This window comes from Lissotriton helveticus, chromosome 6 (assembly GCF_964261635.1).
Source record: "Lissotriton helveticus chromosome 6, aLisHel1.1, whole genome shotgun sequence".
Classification (NCBI taxonomy): domain Eukaryota; kingdom Metazoa; phylum Chordata; class Amphibia; order Caudata; family Salamandridae; genus Lissotriton; species Lissotriton helveticus.
In genome coordinates, this window is record NC_136067.1 from 2077274063 (window position 1) to 2077290394 (window position 16332).

A 16332-nucleotide genomic window follows, 5' to 3' on the forward strand; every position below is an offset into this window, starting at 1 on the left:
GTCATTATTAAATGGAATTTCTGAGCGTGATTTACAAAGATAAACCTGGACCAAAAGTCTAGGTTTGGACCTGAAATTATGCCCTCTAACTCTTAAAACACAAATCCCAAAATGTTAAGCATATACCATTCAGATGCTGCGTGTGCACAGCAAACAGGGCAGCACATGGCAGCTATGCAGCTGCAGCTGTAAAAAAAAGCACGCAATATCAGTCTCCTCACGGAGAGTGTGCAAGAACTGACCACAGCGGTGAGGGAGAGTAACCAGCTGATTGTAGCGCAGCAGGACATCACCCGCAGATGCCACAGGCAGCCGCTCACACGGCTGTCAGCCTACACCCGTTCAAATCACCTGATCGGGAATGCCACATCCCAGCTCTCAAGAAGGTCATTGGCCATGCAAATGCAGATGGTCCATTGCTGTGCTGACATAGCAAGGGCCTTGGAACAGGTCACCAATGCTGTGGAGCACCAACAGACGGCTGACCATAGCAATGCAAGGGGGGGAGGATGATGCCAGTGAAGAGGTATCTAGCCTCCGCAGCCTTTCTGTGCCGGTGCAAACAGACAGGAGCCGCAGTGCCCAGCCCAACACTACATCCCGACAGAACGAGCCTAACGTGGAGGGTGAGAGGCGACAGGGTGCGCGCGGCAGGAGGTGCTAGTCACATTACATTGCAGGCTGTTGCATGGTGAAGCAACCATGCACATCAGCTCAGGTAACATGACCTTGGATTTTTTAAAACCGTACCCTTATTTGTTGCTGATGGAAGCACATTGGGACTGTGTGAAATAAACACAAGCTTTATTTTGCAAACAAATCAATCTCATGTCAATCTTTTTTTTTTTTTTTTGGTTAAAGACTTTTATTGAGCAATAAAATAAGAATTACAGAGATGGGCCCACAACCACACGGGCTGGCCGCTAATAGCAACGCATAACATAAGAAGCAAACGATCACTTCCGTGGCCAGGCACAAAGCATATACCAATTATTGCTCAAAGCATAGGACAGGACATAACAATTTTCTGTATTAGTCATAAAAACAACAAACTCTAAACAAGGCGAATGCACATTAATCAAGTCAGCCCAGAAGGCGGAGGGGAAAGCCACTAATCAGGAAGACAAAAGCAAATCAATGGGACTCGGCAAGGCCGGGGGGGGGCCAGCGGGGAGGGCAGGAAAATCCTAAAACAACATGAAAAATTTTCGGGAACGTCAGCCTAGGGAGATAGGGTAACATCGGGAGTGTCAACCAAGGGAGGGGTACAAGTATCTCCACGATATGCATTCCACTGACCCCAAATCTTCGTCCACGCCCTGGGCCTGCCCCTAGCCACATAGACGGTCTTCTCTCGGAACATGGACCAGTCCATGTTATTCTCCCACACCGAGACTTCGGGAGGTCTGGATGCGCCCCAGAGTTGCGCAATGTCCCGCTTCGCGACCATGTATCCCAAGGTCGCCCATCTGGTCTGGGCCACAGAATAGTCGGTGGGTTCCCATACGTTCAACAGGCATCGTCGGGCCTCAGGCCGCAGGGTAATACCAGTCACAACAGTCATCACCGCAAGCACATCAATCCAGTAGGCTGCTACCACCGGGCACTCCCAAAGAATATGCAGAAATGTAGCACTCATCCCACAACCACGCTTGCATAAGCCATCTGGGGAAAAACCCATCACAACCAGACGCGGACCAGTTACATACACCCGGTGGAGGATCTTAAGTTGAACCAAACGGAGACGGGCAGGGATGGCGACCTCTTTCGGAGAAGAGAGTGCCGACTGCCAATCCTCGTCGTCCAAGTCCAATCCGTCACCGACCCAAACCTCCCTAAGTCGGACCAATAAGTCAGCGCGATTATTAATCAGTTTCTTGTAAATAAGGGAGATAGTGCTATCGGGCAGGTGTCCATCCAGTATACGATCCTCAAGGGGGGAGGACTCGGGCAGGGTCACATCAGGAGTCAGAACTGAGGCCCGGGAATGCCGGACCTGCAAATACCGAAAAAACTCTCTATCACTCAAGTCATATTCTGCCTTAAGGGCCTGGAAAGACTTCACTCTACCCTTCACACAGACATCACCCACTTTACATATCCCAATCATATCCCAGCGGTCAAAGCCCTTAGTAGACCAGAGACACCCCAAACGTTCAGAAGCATAAAGCGGAGTCGCCATTGTCAGTCGATTCTCCCATCCCAAACTCACATTCGCGGCGCGCCACACATTGACTGCGATCCTGGACGGGCCCGCAAGATGGCGCCCGGCCGATCTGGAATAAAGCGCTCTATTAAAATCCCCTCCCGGCAGCTGGAGTCTATCCATCTCAAAGGCCGGATCTCGACCCGGGGAATACATTGCGTGGTTAATGGCAGACAGCTGGGCAGCCCAATAATATCTCTTGATATCGGGGAGCGCCATGCCCCCGTCATACCAAGGGATGGTAAGTTTCGCAAGGGTGATACGCGGACGCCCGTCCCAGATCAGTTGCCTTTGAAGACTCTCGATCTCCCGGAAATAGGTAGCGGGAATGTCGTCATAAGAATTTTGAAGCGCGTATAGGAATCGCGGCAAAGACATCATTTTAAAAAGGGCAGCCCTGCCCAGAGGAGACAGGGGTAGCTTACGCCAACGGGCCACATCCAGTCGCAGTCTAAGAAGCGGGGGGAGGAGGTTACGCTCGAACCGGAGTGAGGAGTCCAGCGTAATAAAGATCCCCAAATACTTGAAGCCTGATTGGACAACCTGGATAGGAAACCTGTCCGGTAATGGGGGCAAAACACCTGAGAGAACATACACACAGGACTTAGCCCAATTATTAACCAGACCCGAGTTAGCACCAAACGAAGTAAGAACGTCAAATAAGACATTTAAAGATTTACGCGGGGAAGTAAGATACAGAAGAATCTCATCCACGTAAAGCGAGACGCGGTCTTCAAAATCCGGTGACCAACGGATCCCTTTGAGTGAAGGTTCCCATCGAAGCCACGCAGCCAACGGTTCCAGAGCAAGCGCGAAAAGCAACGGAGACAGGGGGCACCCCTGACGGGTCCCCCTACCAAGACAGAAGGGGACAGAAACCCGACCGTTTACCACTACCTGTGCCAAGGGTTCGGCGTATAACAACTTCACCCAACCAATAAACTCAGGTCCAAAACCAAATTTCTCAAGAGCTGCCCAAAGATAGGGCCACTCTACCGTGTCAAAGGCCATCGAGGCGTCAAGCGAAGCCAAAATGGCCGGCTCCGTCAGAAGCCCCGCCCTCGCAACAGCTCCGTGGAGACGACGTAGGTTAAGAGCCGTGTTGCGATGCGGGATAAATCCGGATTGATCCGGATGAACCAAGCCACTAATGACCGTCAAGAGGCGGGTAGCCAGGAGCTTAGCCAGGACCTTGGGTTCAACATTAAACAGGGAAATGGGCCTGTAAGACGAACAAAGGTCCCGAGGTTTACCTTCTTTGGGAATAACAACTATCGTAGCCAGACGCTGATCATATGGGAGAATACCCCGTTCGCGGGATTCCAAAAACATGGTACGAAGATAGGGCGCCACCCTGTCAGTACGTAGCTTGTACAATTCAATTGGCAACCCATTCGGGCCCAAAGCTTTGCCCGAACGGAGTGAGCGAATGGCCGTCGCTATCTCGTCCGTAGTAAAAGGGGACTCCAAAGAGACTCGGTCTAAATCGGAAACACTGGGCAGAGCTATATCACGCAACAAAAGGCGAGAGTCATCAACATCCCGTTCAGACACTGGGGTATAAACCACACGAAAATAATGCGCAAAACATTCAACTATTTCAACCGGGTCTGTCACTCCCACACCATTCGAAGTCTGAATCACAGGCACCACACGATTCGCCCTCTCCTTCTTATCCAACCATGCCAGTAATTTACCCGCTTTGTCCCCCACATCATACAAACGACCCTGTTGCTCCCGAAACATCAGTTTAGCCGCATCTGTGACCAAAGACTTATAAGCAAATTGTTTCAGACCCAGGGCGTGGAGTTTATCAGATGTAACATCCAATTCTAGGTCAGCCTCTATCTCAGCAATCTCCCTCTCAAGGTCTACCACCTCCCGATTCCTCGCCTTTTTGGATTCAGCAATAAGGGAAAGGGCCTGCCCGCGAATCACTGTCTTAAAGGCCTCCCACAGGGATACCGCAGAGGAGACGGAACCCTTGTTGTCTAAAAAATAATTGTCCAAAGACTTAATCAAGAGATTGCGGGTCTCGGGGGAGGTGAGGTACCATGGGTTGATAGGAGCCACCCGGCCCGCCGCCTCCACCCCCACCTCAAAACAAAGCCAGAGCGGAGAATGATCAGAGATGCCCCGGGGGAGGTGTCTAATCTCACGAACCGCTGGCGACTGCGCCGCAGGCATCAGGAAATAATCTAGTCTAGACAGACTCCCATGGGCCCCAGAGTGGAAAGTGTATTGAAGCTGAGTAGGATGCATAAGTCTCCAGCAATCCACCAAGCCGAACGTATCCAGAAACCCACCCAGCCACTGTTGGGCCAAAGGGGTGTCCCTAGGGGGGTGACGATCATGTAGACCGGAGAACACAGAATTAAAGTCACCTGCTATGAAGAGAGTACTATCAGGGAGGTTCAACAACACACGGCCCAAATCGGAAAAGGTAGAGGTCTGTAGACCGGGGGGCACATAAACGGCAAACAAGGAAAGGGTCCGACCCTCATAGCGACCCACGAGGATGGCATAACGCCCCCGATCATCAAGGATCACATCATCAATAGCTAGGGGGAGGGAAGCCCGAACAAGGATACCCACCCCCCTGGAACCCGTGGTAAACCCCGAATGTGCGGCGAGGCGATAGCCGCACCTATTCATTGCACGACATGTATTGCCCACCAAATGAGTCTCCTGTAGAAAAACAATATCTGGAGACAAACGTCGTATACATCGCAACACCACACCCCGCTTAATACGATCCCCCAGACCATTAACATTCCACGAAATAAACCTCAACCCGCTACCCCCATCCCACACAGCAACGCCGCAACCCCCCTCCAATGAGCATGACATCAAAAACATCATTAGCAAGATAGAATCGCCTTGAGAACACAACACACAAACATCAAACTTCCCATCCACCCACCCCCAACAATCAAGGAAACACCCCCCACCCTGCACCCCTGCAAGAAGCTAAAAAGCCACCCCAACATGCAGTGTGCCTGTCGCCCAAGAACCCACATTCTACAAAAAGACCCCGGAGGAGGAAAGGCTCTGGCCCACCCGTCACCCCAACAAGACAAATAACAAGGAAAACACACAGACAGTAGAGGCACTTAGGCATAGAATCCCAGAAGAAGTTACTTTACACGAGGACCCGGGCATAGACAAATAGTTCAGCTCTCTACACCACCCTCAGCACCACCCGGGTGGGCGGCAGACTCAGCCGCAGGAGGTCGGTCCGGCAGAGAGTCCAGCCAGTCATTCACAGAATCAGGCCGATCAAAGAAAAAGGTTTGGTCATTGCACTCAACTCGCAGCCTGGTCGGAAAAAGCATAGCGTAGCGCAATCCCATGTCTCGTAGATGCTTCTTGACTCCACGGATGCCCATACGCTGTTTCTGCACCTGTTGAGAAAAGTCCGGATAAAAGTTCACCGTGGCATTCTCAAAGGCCACCGGGCCCTTCACACGTGATGCCTGCAGGATAGCGTCCCGATCCCTATAGTGGAAGAGTTTCGCAACAATAGGCCTCGGCGGGGCGCCAGGCTTACCCTGGCCTCCCGGAACACGATGGGCACGCTCCACTGCGAAGAATTTACTCAGCCCAGACGGGGAGAGGTAGTTCTGGATCAGGTCCTTGACCAGGAGATCAACAGAGTGCGGTTCTGGATTCTCCGGAACGCCAACCACACGCACATTACAGCGACGTGCCCTGTTCTCAAAGTCCTCCAAGCGCCGGGTCATGAAATCGTTCACCCTACCGAGATTGCCAATCTCCGTCTGTATCTCCGAGATGTCTGCCGTGAGGCTGGATGACTTGAGATCCAATGACTTCACCTTCTCATTGGTTTTAGATAGGTCGGCCCGAATCAAGTTCACATCAATGGCCACGGTGTCAATTTTGTGGGCCAAAGCTTCATATTGTTGACCTATTGTTTCCTTCATGCCAGAAATGGCGCCCATGATGTCCTGCAAGGACGGTTCCGTTGACGCGTCCACAATGTGGTCAACCGCACTTGGGCCAGGCAGGGCGGCTCCGGGGGACCCCTTCGCATGGGTGTAACGGTCCATAACGTTAGACTGGACCGGGCCCCCACGCAGGGGCGTCTTGGTCTTTCGTGTCTCTCGGTCCCCTTTGCCCGCCATGTCGGAAACCGCGTCACCAGGAGACTCACTCGATCCGATGGAAATGGCCACAGGAAAGTAGGGCATCGGGACCAAAAGGCCGCTGCAAGGGTACCACTAGGAGAGGACCAGCCTGAAAGGAGAATAAGCCAGCCAAAGGCCCGACAGCCGTCCCGTGCGCCGGACCCAGTCCAGGCCAGACTCCCCTGCCAGATGTCTCAGTCTGAGGCAGAATCGAAACCGAAACTTAAGAGGGGGACCCACAAGTCCAATCCCCCTGCCGCTGTTGTTCAACTCCGAGACGGCCAGAGAGCCTCACCCAGTCCCGGGCGCACCTCAAGGGCGGACCCCGAAAGTTCGAATCGCCGTATCTTCGGCGCCCCGGGTCCAAATCAAATTCCCAAAATCCCAGGAAGATCAGCCCAGCGTCCTCTACATAAATCCTCGTGAAGAATCAGGATATGTTCAGGATATCATGCCGGGAGTGGCGGGGGTCCGGAGAGCGCTGTGCTCACGCAGCCATCACGGATGCCCGCCAAGCTCCTCCCCCCTCATGTCAATCTTTGATGTGACTTGCATGAGTGCAGTGTTGTGTGAGGGATATTTATGCACTAGAAATAGTTCTGTGTGATGTGCGTGTGGCGCCTGTGACCTTCAGCAGGAGTCTTCCCGTGTGCATGATGCACATGTGCAGGTGGCAGGTGCTAATATATATTATGAAAAAAATACTGTAAATCGGAGGGAGGCCAAGCTCCTTCCCCCTCATGTCAATCTTTGATGTGACTTGCATGAGTGCAGTGTTGTGTGAGGGATATTTATGCACTAGAAATAGTTCTGTGTGATGTGCGTGTGGCGCCTGTGACCTTCAGCAGGAGTCTTCCCGTGTGCATGATGCACATGTGCAGGTGGCAGGTGCTAATATATATTATGAAAAAAATACTGTAAATCGGAGGGAGGAAGAAAGAATAACTAAAGAATGGGTTCCACTGTACTATTTGTATAATGATGAGATTGTGACCTTAAAACCCTTCATAACTGGAAGTGTAGTGCTGATGTAAGAACAAATGTATATTGTGGACGTTTAAAAAAATTCCATGTCAGAAAGTGGTATGAAAATGATCTACAAACGCAATCCACCAAAATAAAAAACAATGAAAGTGATAGATTAGATTCAGGCATGTCAAAGGATTTGATCAATTGTAAGGAATTACATAATTGATTTTACCCAAAAGATGAAAAAGATCTGTGGTATCTCTATCTTATTGTTTTAAGTATCTCTATTCATGCCATCCATGGCCCCTTGACAAAAAATGCCTGTATCATGTGCCTTCATTTGATGGGACATTCTTCTTGGGAAAATGCTTTGGAAGCTCTAAAAGTCTACTTTTTACAAGACCAATAAGAGTTTGGGAACAAACTTTTGTGGAGTTGGAGAAAGTGGCATTCTGCTATTAGACCAATTTGCTTTAGAGTAACAAGGCACACGGTCTACTATATGAATGTTTTATTTTGCAAGTCATTATTAAATAGAATTTCTGAGCGTGATTTAAAAAGATAAACGTGGACCAAAAGTCTAGGTTTGGACTTGAAATTATGCCCTCTAACTCTTACAACACAAATCCCAAAATTTTAAGCGTATACCATTCAGTATGAAAATTAGCGATACATAATGATTCACAACTACAGAATAGCACATTGTGAATAGGTAGCAATTGAAAATTGTAAACTTCAGCAGCCACTGGTAATGTTAACAAATGCAGAATAATGCAGATTTAGAGAGAGGAATATAGGTTCCGTTACTCCCCAGAAGAATACCAATCCAGTATTTCAGTTGGGAGGAAAACAAGGCAAGTTCAGCCATCAAGAAGAGATGATTCCTGTGAAGGAATGTGTAGCACAACTTGAGAAACTCTTTGGCAAAGCTTCACTCATTATGCAAGACGCTACGAAACACATTTGGAGAAGCATATAGTAGAGGATTTATGCTGTGAGGGTGACCACAAGTTTGTGGTGGAAATTCTTAAAGAGGGTACCGCCTTTCTGTCTGGAGAAAGGTCACAATAACACACAGAAGGCAGGAGGCTGCATATATAGTCAAATCACATGCATCACTCAGCATTCCACATGATTAGCCATTTGTCCATGAAGTAGTATAATGACCTCCATTTGAAGGAAAAACATGTCTACATGGAATAAGTGTGAGGGTGTGGAAATGTTACACATACTGTACCTAGTCATGACTCCGGCTCAACAAACATGAATAGATAGCATGTTTTTCACCCTTAAAGATCAACATACTCATGGGACTGAGACAGTAAGAGAAACAGAGGACAGGTGTAGAGATACTACAAAAGTGTGCCAGCTGTGGGAAGCGGTAACTTATTAAGTACAAAACCTACTGCTACAACAAATTTCATATAGTCTGTGCCACCACCAACCGGCCGACCGTGTGCTCTTCTACCTCAAATAGATCATCTCCTACCCCTCAGGATTAAGTAGTCCCAAACACTCAAACACCAACGCATCCCTGGTGCCAAATTGAAAAGCAAGTTCAGGTGCAGGACAGTAGGAATACCAACCATTGCCCATTTCCATGCATTGGAACAACCTATGCTGAAGATACAGAGCAAACAGGGAAGGGACACTTCTTAACCAGAGTTAAGCTAAAATATACAAAACCAGCCCATAGTTTCCAACACCCAATTTGCGAAATCGCAAATAGCGATTTTGCAAATAGCGATCTCGCACATTGCGAGATCGCAAAAACGTGAACTCGCATTTGGAGCACAATGATGACATCACTACCAGGAAGTAGCCTGCTCCAAGCATCATTCAGAGCACAGAGCTGGATACAGGAGGAGGCAGAGAACTGAGCTCCAGGTGCCACACCCTGCAGTGCCCATACAGGAGTGGAAATCAATCCACAATGTCCCAGGAAGATGCAGGAACAAGTGAGAAAGCAAGCAAGTTCAAAATAAAGTTCAGTAAGAAGGAACTTGAGTACCTCATTGAAGGAGTGAGCAGTGACCATGACCAACTGTTTGGGAAGCTGTCCCGGAAGGTGCCTGAGGCAACCAAGAGGCGCATCTAGCTGCGCATCAAAGCAAAGGTGAACATGGTGGGAGTCACCCACCGGTCCATCGATGATTTAAAAAAGAGGTATTATGACCTCAGAGACCGTGCCAAGGAGCCAATTGCTGTGAGACTGGGGGAGAGATTGGCCACGGGAGGGGGACACTCCACAGTCCCTGAAAACACCCCCATGGAGGAACTAGGGGAGTACACCATACACCCAGAAGCCTGCATGGGCGTCACCCAGCTGGACACCTCCCGCACCACACAACAATCTCAAGGTAAGAGGCATGCTACTACGACCCCGTACCCTAACAATGCCCATGCCCATAGTGCAATCCATATTTGTGAGCACAGTATTCCAGTCCCTGCTCCTGCCAAACGTTCAAATGCATTGTGGAACCTGCAGTGTGTAAAGGTTCCTTGATAGCCAAACACAACCAGATTAGTAAAGATGCACAGACCCCTAAAGCCAGCCAGGGAATGCTGACATTAACCAATAGCGAGCCTGCATGCATGTTGCAACATCCCAGGTGCCTTAATCATACCAGTAATCATGCACTCATTCACATCACAGGTGCAGCGGATAGTGACACGTCCGACAGTGACATCCTCCACATTGCGGAGACACCTGAAGAGACGGAGGGGGAGAGACAGCATGCAATTGCAACGACACCCAGGGCCACCCTTGCAGCTACAGCCGGAGCACAACAGCACGTCTCGGCACAAAAGGCAGTGGAGCAGACCCCACCACCACTCAGGAGGCAGACACAAACCACAGCAAGTGTGCGGGCCCACGCCAGTAGCAGGTCAAGGCAGCAGCGCTCCGTGCCCACAACAGCAGCCATGGAGCAACACGCACACAACTTGGACCTGGGCATTGAGGCTCAGATGCTGCATGTGCACCACAAACAGGTGCAGCAAATGGCAGCAATGCAGCTGCAGCTGTACAAAACAGCAGGCAATATCAGTCTCCTCACGGAGAGTGTGAAAGAACTGACCACAGCGTTGAGGGAGAGTAACCAGCTGATTGTAGCGCAGCAGGACATCACCCGCAGATGCCACAGGCAGCCGCTCATACGGCTGTCAGCCTACACCCATTCAAATCACCTGATCGGGAATGCCACATCCCAGCTATCAAGAAGGTAATTGGCCATGCAAATGCTGATGGTCCAATGCTGTGCTGACATAGCAAGGGCCTTGGAGCAGGTCACCAACGCTGTGGAGCACCAACAGGTGGCTGACCATAGCAATGCAAGGGGGGAGGATGATGCCAGGGAAGAGGCATCTAGCCTCAGCAGCCTCTCTGTGCCAGTCCAAAGAGACAGGAGGCGCAGTGCTCAGCCCAACACTGCATCCCGACAGAACCAGCCTAACGTGGAGGGTGAGAGGCGACAGGGTGCGCACGGCAGGAGGTGCTAGTCACATTACATTGCAGGCTGTGGCGTGGTGAAGCAACCATGCACGCCAGCTCAGGTTACATGACCTTTGATTTTTTAAAACCATACCCTTATTTGTTGCTGATGGAAGCACATTGGAACAAATCATCCTCATGTCAATCTTTGATGTGACTTGCATGAGTGCAGTGTTGTGTGAGGGGTATTAATGCGCTAGAAATAGTTGTGATGTGCGTGTGGCGCCTGTGACCTTCAGCGGGATTCTTCCCGTGTGCATGATGCACATGTGCAGGTGGCAGGTTGTCTCCCTCTTACTCACTGCCAGACACCTCAAAAGGTATCCTCCGCTTGGTGGCAATATTGTGAAGTATGGCGCACAAGGCCACGATGCGGCAGCAGACCTCAGGCCGGTATTTGAGGGCCCCGCCAGTCTTGTGGAGGATGTGGAATCTACACTTTAACATGCCAAATGTCTGCTCTATCACATTTCTGGTGTGTATATGCGCATCATTGTACCTCCGTTCCTGTGGTGTTGCTGGGTTGAGGTATGGGGTGAGGAGGTATTCATGGAGGGCATAGGTGCTGTCACCTGAAGGGAGGAGCAGAGGGTCAGTGCCTGTTATGCGTGGCTGCATGGCCTTAACATACTGTATGTGGGCATGTGTACTTACCTAGGAGATGTCCCTCCCCAAATTCACCCCTGACCAAGCGGGTGTGAATGCCGCTGTGCCGGAAGATAAACGAATCATGCTTACTCCCTGGGTATTGTGCCACAATGTCTGTAATGATGGTCTTTGCATTGCAGACCATCTGAATGTTGAGGGAGTGATATGACTTGCGGTTCCGGTACATGTATTCGGTCTCTGCGGGTGGACAGATGTGTATGTGGGTGCAGTTGATGCAGCCAAATACATGAGGGAAATGTGCGCTATTATAGAAGTCCAGTTTAGTTTGCATTAAGTCCTGTTGGGTTGTTGGGAAGGTGATGTAGTGATGTATCCGGCTCAGCATGGCGTCCAGAAAACTCTGTAGGCAGCGTGAAAGTGTACTCTGGGATATACCCCCTGCATATACCACTATCCCCTGGAAGCTGCCGGAGGCCAGGAGGTGCAGGCAGCACTGGACCTGGACATGGGTGGGCACGACATTGGTCCTCCGTGTTGGGTGCTGCATTAGGGGGTCAAGGTCTCAGATAAGATTCTTAATCATTGCCCCATTGAGACTGTACTTGGAGTAGATCTCCTCTTCAGTCTGTCCCAGTAGTGTAATCCGCAGCCAAACGATGAGTCCATGGATCCTGCGTCGGTTCTGGGCTGCAGCCTGGAGCCTCAGCCCCCTTGCCACGATGTAGAGACCTGCCATTGTGACTTTCCTCATGCTCCTACTGAGTCTCCTAAGTGTGTTTGATTTAGCCAACACCTGTTTGTTGTTTCCAACCAATTTTTATTTTGCCAATTTGACTTCAGTGTTACCACCTGGTTTAGCTTCTCCTTAAATTGCGATTCGTATTTAGCGATTTTTTGTATTTTCGCTATTTGCGATTGCTGATGCATGTGGATAGCAAAATATTTGCGAAATCGCTATTTGGCTTGCAAATTCATTATTATTTTTGCAATATATGTGGGGAATCGCTTTTAAGGAATCGCACTGGGGGTTTCTACGGGTTTAGCGATTCTTTGTTTTGCGAATTCGGAAATTGTTGCTTTTCCACTTGATGCATTGCGGAAGTGGAATTTGCTATCGCAATCGCTGTTTCGCAACGATTGCGATCGCAGTTTCGCTTGATGCATCTATGCCCAAGTCCTGGGACAATGTATCCTCTAGACTGGGATTCTCTAAATTGACAGTTTTTATAAGAAGTATACAGGCTCACTGCAGATGACTCATTGCAACAAAGATATCATCAACGCAATAATTATGAGAGAGTTCAGAGTTCATTTGACAGACTAGCTACAGTCACGGAAACTATATACTCCATTTGAGTCTTGACTTGACATATCTACTACTAGATAAAAGGATTTCTTTGGAGAGCTGTCATATGGCCTTGTCAACTTCTTCACACCAAGTAAGCTCTACTGCTTTCTTCAATAAACTTGTGATTGACAATACCTTTTGGGAAAATAACAGAATGTATCATCATTAAAAATTTGCAAAGCTAGGGAAGCCTTGGGCTTTTTTGACACAGGCTGATAATTATCATTCTAAAACTGCTTTCACTGTACTGGGATTCATTTCAATGTCATCCAGTGAAATACAAAACCAAGTAATTTGACATTTTACACATGAGATGGCCACTTGTCCAGCTTCACAAATAGGCAATTTATTTGTAATCCCTCTAGGATTGCTTTCACATGTAGCACATGTTTTCCCATAGTTCTTGATTAATTTAAAATCCCATCTATGTACACAACGGAGACTTTATAAAAATAATCATGAAGTATATTACAGAGCGACAAAAAGATGCTGGAGCATTGCACAACCCGGAGGGCATCACTTGATACTCAAGCAATCTGTATTTCAGCTTGGAAGCTGTTTTCCACTTGTCACCTTCTTAAATTTGTATGACATTGTAAGGTCCGTGGAGTTGGAGTTTCATGTATGCCTGAGCATCTTTCTCTTGAAACTAATGGAGTTGATATTAAAGGCAAAGGATATATATTTTTTACTATTATGCAATTAATGGCTCTCTAGTCAATAAGAGTCCTCAACTCTCCTTGTGTTTCAAGGGATGTTAGAACGTTGGAATGTTGAGAGCTCCATTGAAAACGATGGAGTGCTCTGGGCTTATAATGGCTGGTATAAGCCTGGAGCTCCAACATTCCAAATGTTTCTTTGTTCACTGCTCTCGCTGTGAACAAAGGCTTCAGGGAACCTGAGGGGATTCCAATCCCCTCACGCTCCCAAAAGGCTTTGTTTTTTTTGTTAGAACATTCTGTCCTCTAGAGCCCTTTGTAGATGAGCTATACCGCTATTAAAGTCCCTCTCCCTTGTTAAAGGCCCTCACCTTCGGCTCGGGGCCTTTAACGTTGGAGAGGGCCTTTAATAGCCGGTATAGCCCTCTACGGCGGGCTATAAGGCTATAATAAAAGAGCTTAAGAAACTGGCAATACTTCTACAAATTTCGTCCTCTATTTCAGTTAAGTCGTTAATTTGAATACATTATAATACTGCTTCTGGATCCAGATGTTGCAGTTATAAGAGCAGTGTCATAACAATTTCTCTGCTTTAGATTGATTGAAACATCTTTTTCTAAAAGTATTGACACTAAAATCATGTATGGGTATTATAATTCCAGTGGCCTTAAAGGCCTTGCTTAAACAGCACATTCAACAATGCTTTTATTTTTAATAACAATTTCAATTGTGTGTATTTTACAATTCAAAACTTTCCCTCCCCCCCTTACATCAGTCTATTTCTTTGTATGTAGGAAATGTGATGAGGGCCGCACGTGATGAGGGGAGCACATCTGTGGGTCTTTGTTGAGGTGCAGCCAAGTGTTGTGCTAATGAGCCCTCAGAAGAAGGGTTACCTGTGTCGGTTCCAGACCCTTCAAAGAGGCCTCCAACAGCTCCCAGGCCAGTGCAACGTCCATCAATCGTATACCCCTCCTAGCTTCTCTGGGTAGTATTTCTCCTTCATATCCTGCCCACTCCTCTAGTTACCTCCGCCAACCAGCTATCTGGGGCCCCCTGAGGGTTTTCGCTTTTCTTGTTATTTTGCGTTTCGCTAGTATACATGCTGGCTCTTGGAATCTGCCAGAGACCTTCGATTTAACTGATTGGGGGGACCAATTCAATGTACACGGGCCCTTAATGCAGGGGACCTTCCTGGAGATCAAGTCCGCTACTACTAAGGTTACCTCCTCCCAATATTGTATTAGTGAGGGACAGTCCCATATCATGTTTAAACTCTGCACCTAACAATGAAGTGAAAAATAATTAATCAGCTTGAGTCATGCATTTCTAGTAATTTTAGGAACTCTTGCCGGAATGTTATCCCAGTCTCTTTCAGGTATTGGGATTCCTTAATCCACTCCCACTGGATCCTCTGGGCCTCCAATGGCTGTAGCGTATCCCGGCATATCACTCTATAGAGGCAGGAAACCGCCTTAATTGTGCCCGCTGCTCAAACCATATAGTGACAGGAGTTGTGAAGGTCTGGTTCCGCCAGGCCAGTTTGCTAGCAGGCGTGGAATACTCCAGTCAACGCTCTATGTGGTAGAAAATGTCCCTTGGGGGAGAACAAATTCTTCTCAGAATTCCTCAATGAGGAGGAGCATGTCCTCCCAGAATAGGTACCCTACCTTGTCCGCACCTGCGTCCACCGGCACAGTTAAGCCCTCCCAAGTACCCCCATGTGGTAATCAGGACAGCATTTTTATAGGGAGGTAGGGGGTCTGCGTGCGTGTTTTTTGTAAGTATCAGATCCGGCAGCGCTGTATGACCCTGAATTCTTGTGTGTCCTCCTCTGAGTGCCGCAGTGTTTTCAATATTGCGCCCATAAACCTGGGGATAGTCAATCTGACAGTCACTCGGTGAACCATTACAATTGGACTGCTAAGTAATAGGATTAAAGTTCCGCTACTGCCATTCCACTATTTTCCGATGGACATTGCTAAAGCCACTCTCTTGCAACCTGTATTCCAGAGTAACGATGTGATCAGGGAGTCAAACTCTTTGACACTTGATTTGGGAATCCATAGTGAAAGTACAGTGAAGAAGGGCCACTCTGCCTGCCAACAAGAGTGGGAGTGTCCACAAATATTTGGTGCAGGTCTTAGGTTCTGCCTGTCATGATAGTCAGGCTCCCATTTGCAGGTTTCCCAACCCGGCAGGTGGTGTTACATCAGCCCTAAGGGAAAAGAATTGGGACTTCTGCCAAGTAACTTCCAGGCCAGACCATATCCAAAACACTCTCAGCATAGCCCTGGCTACCCCCAAATCCGTCCCCATGTACCTCAAAAATAATATGAGGTCATCATTAGGGTGATTTGGTGCCAATGGTTGCCTATCCGGATGCCCCCATATCCAACTCCTCCCCGTGCCAGACAGGCCAGTCATTCCATTGCTAGTGTGAACAGCAGGGGAGACAATGGACACCCCTGGCACATTCCTCATCCCACTTTACAGCTGCCTGAAATTGTCCGCCCTGTTTGAACACTGGCCGTGGGGTCGGAATACAGTAGTTTGTTCCATGATATAAAGCTCTGACTTAGTATTAGTCCCCATAAAGGAACTTCCATTCCAGGTTGCTGAAAGATTTTTTTGATATACACTGCAAAGGCTGCCTCCTCACCTTCGCCCTGATGCTCATACTCCAGGATCGAGATGAGTCGCCTAATGTTCAGTGCAGTGTTTCCGCCAGGAATAAAACCTGACTGGTCTGGGCGCTCCAATTCAGTCATGAGTGGGAGCAATCTGGAGGCCAGGATTTTTCTCAGAATTTTATAGCTGAGTTTGAGCATTGACATTGGCCAGTAGGACTCAGTGTCTCACTCCGGTGTCCACAGTTTCAGGAGAAGAATCACCAGGGT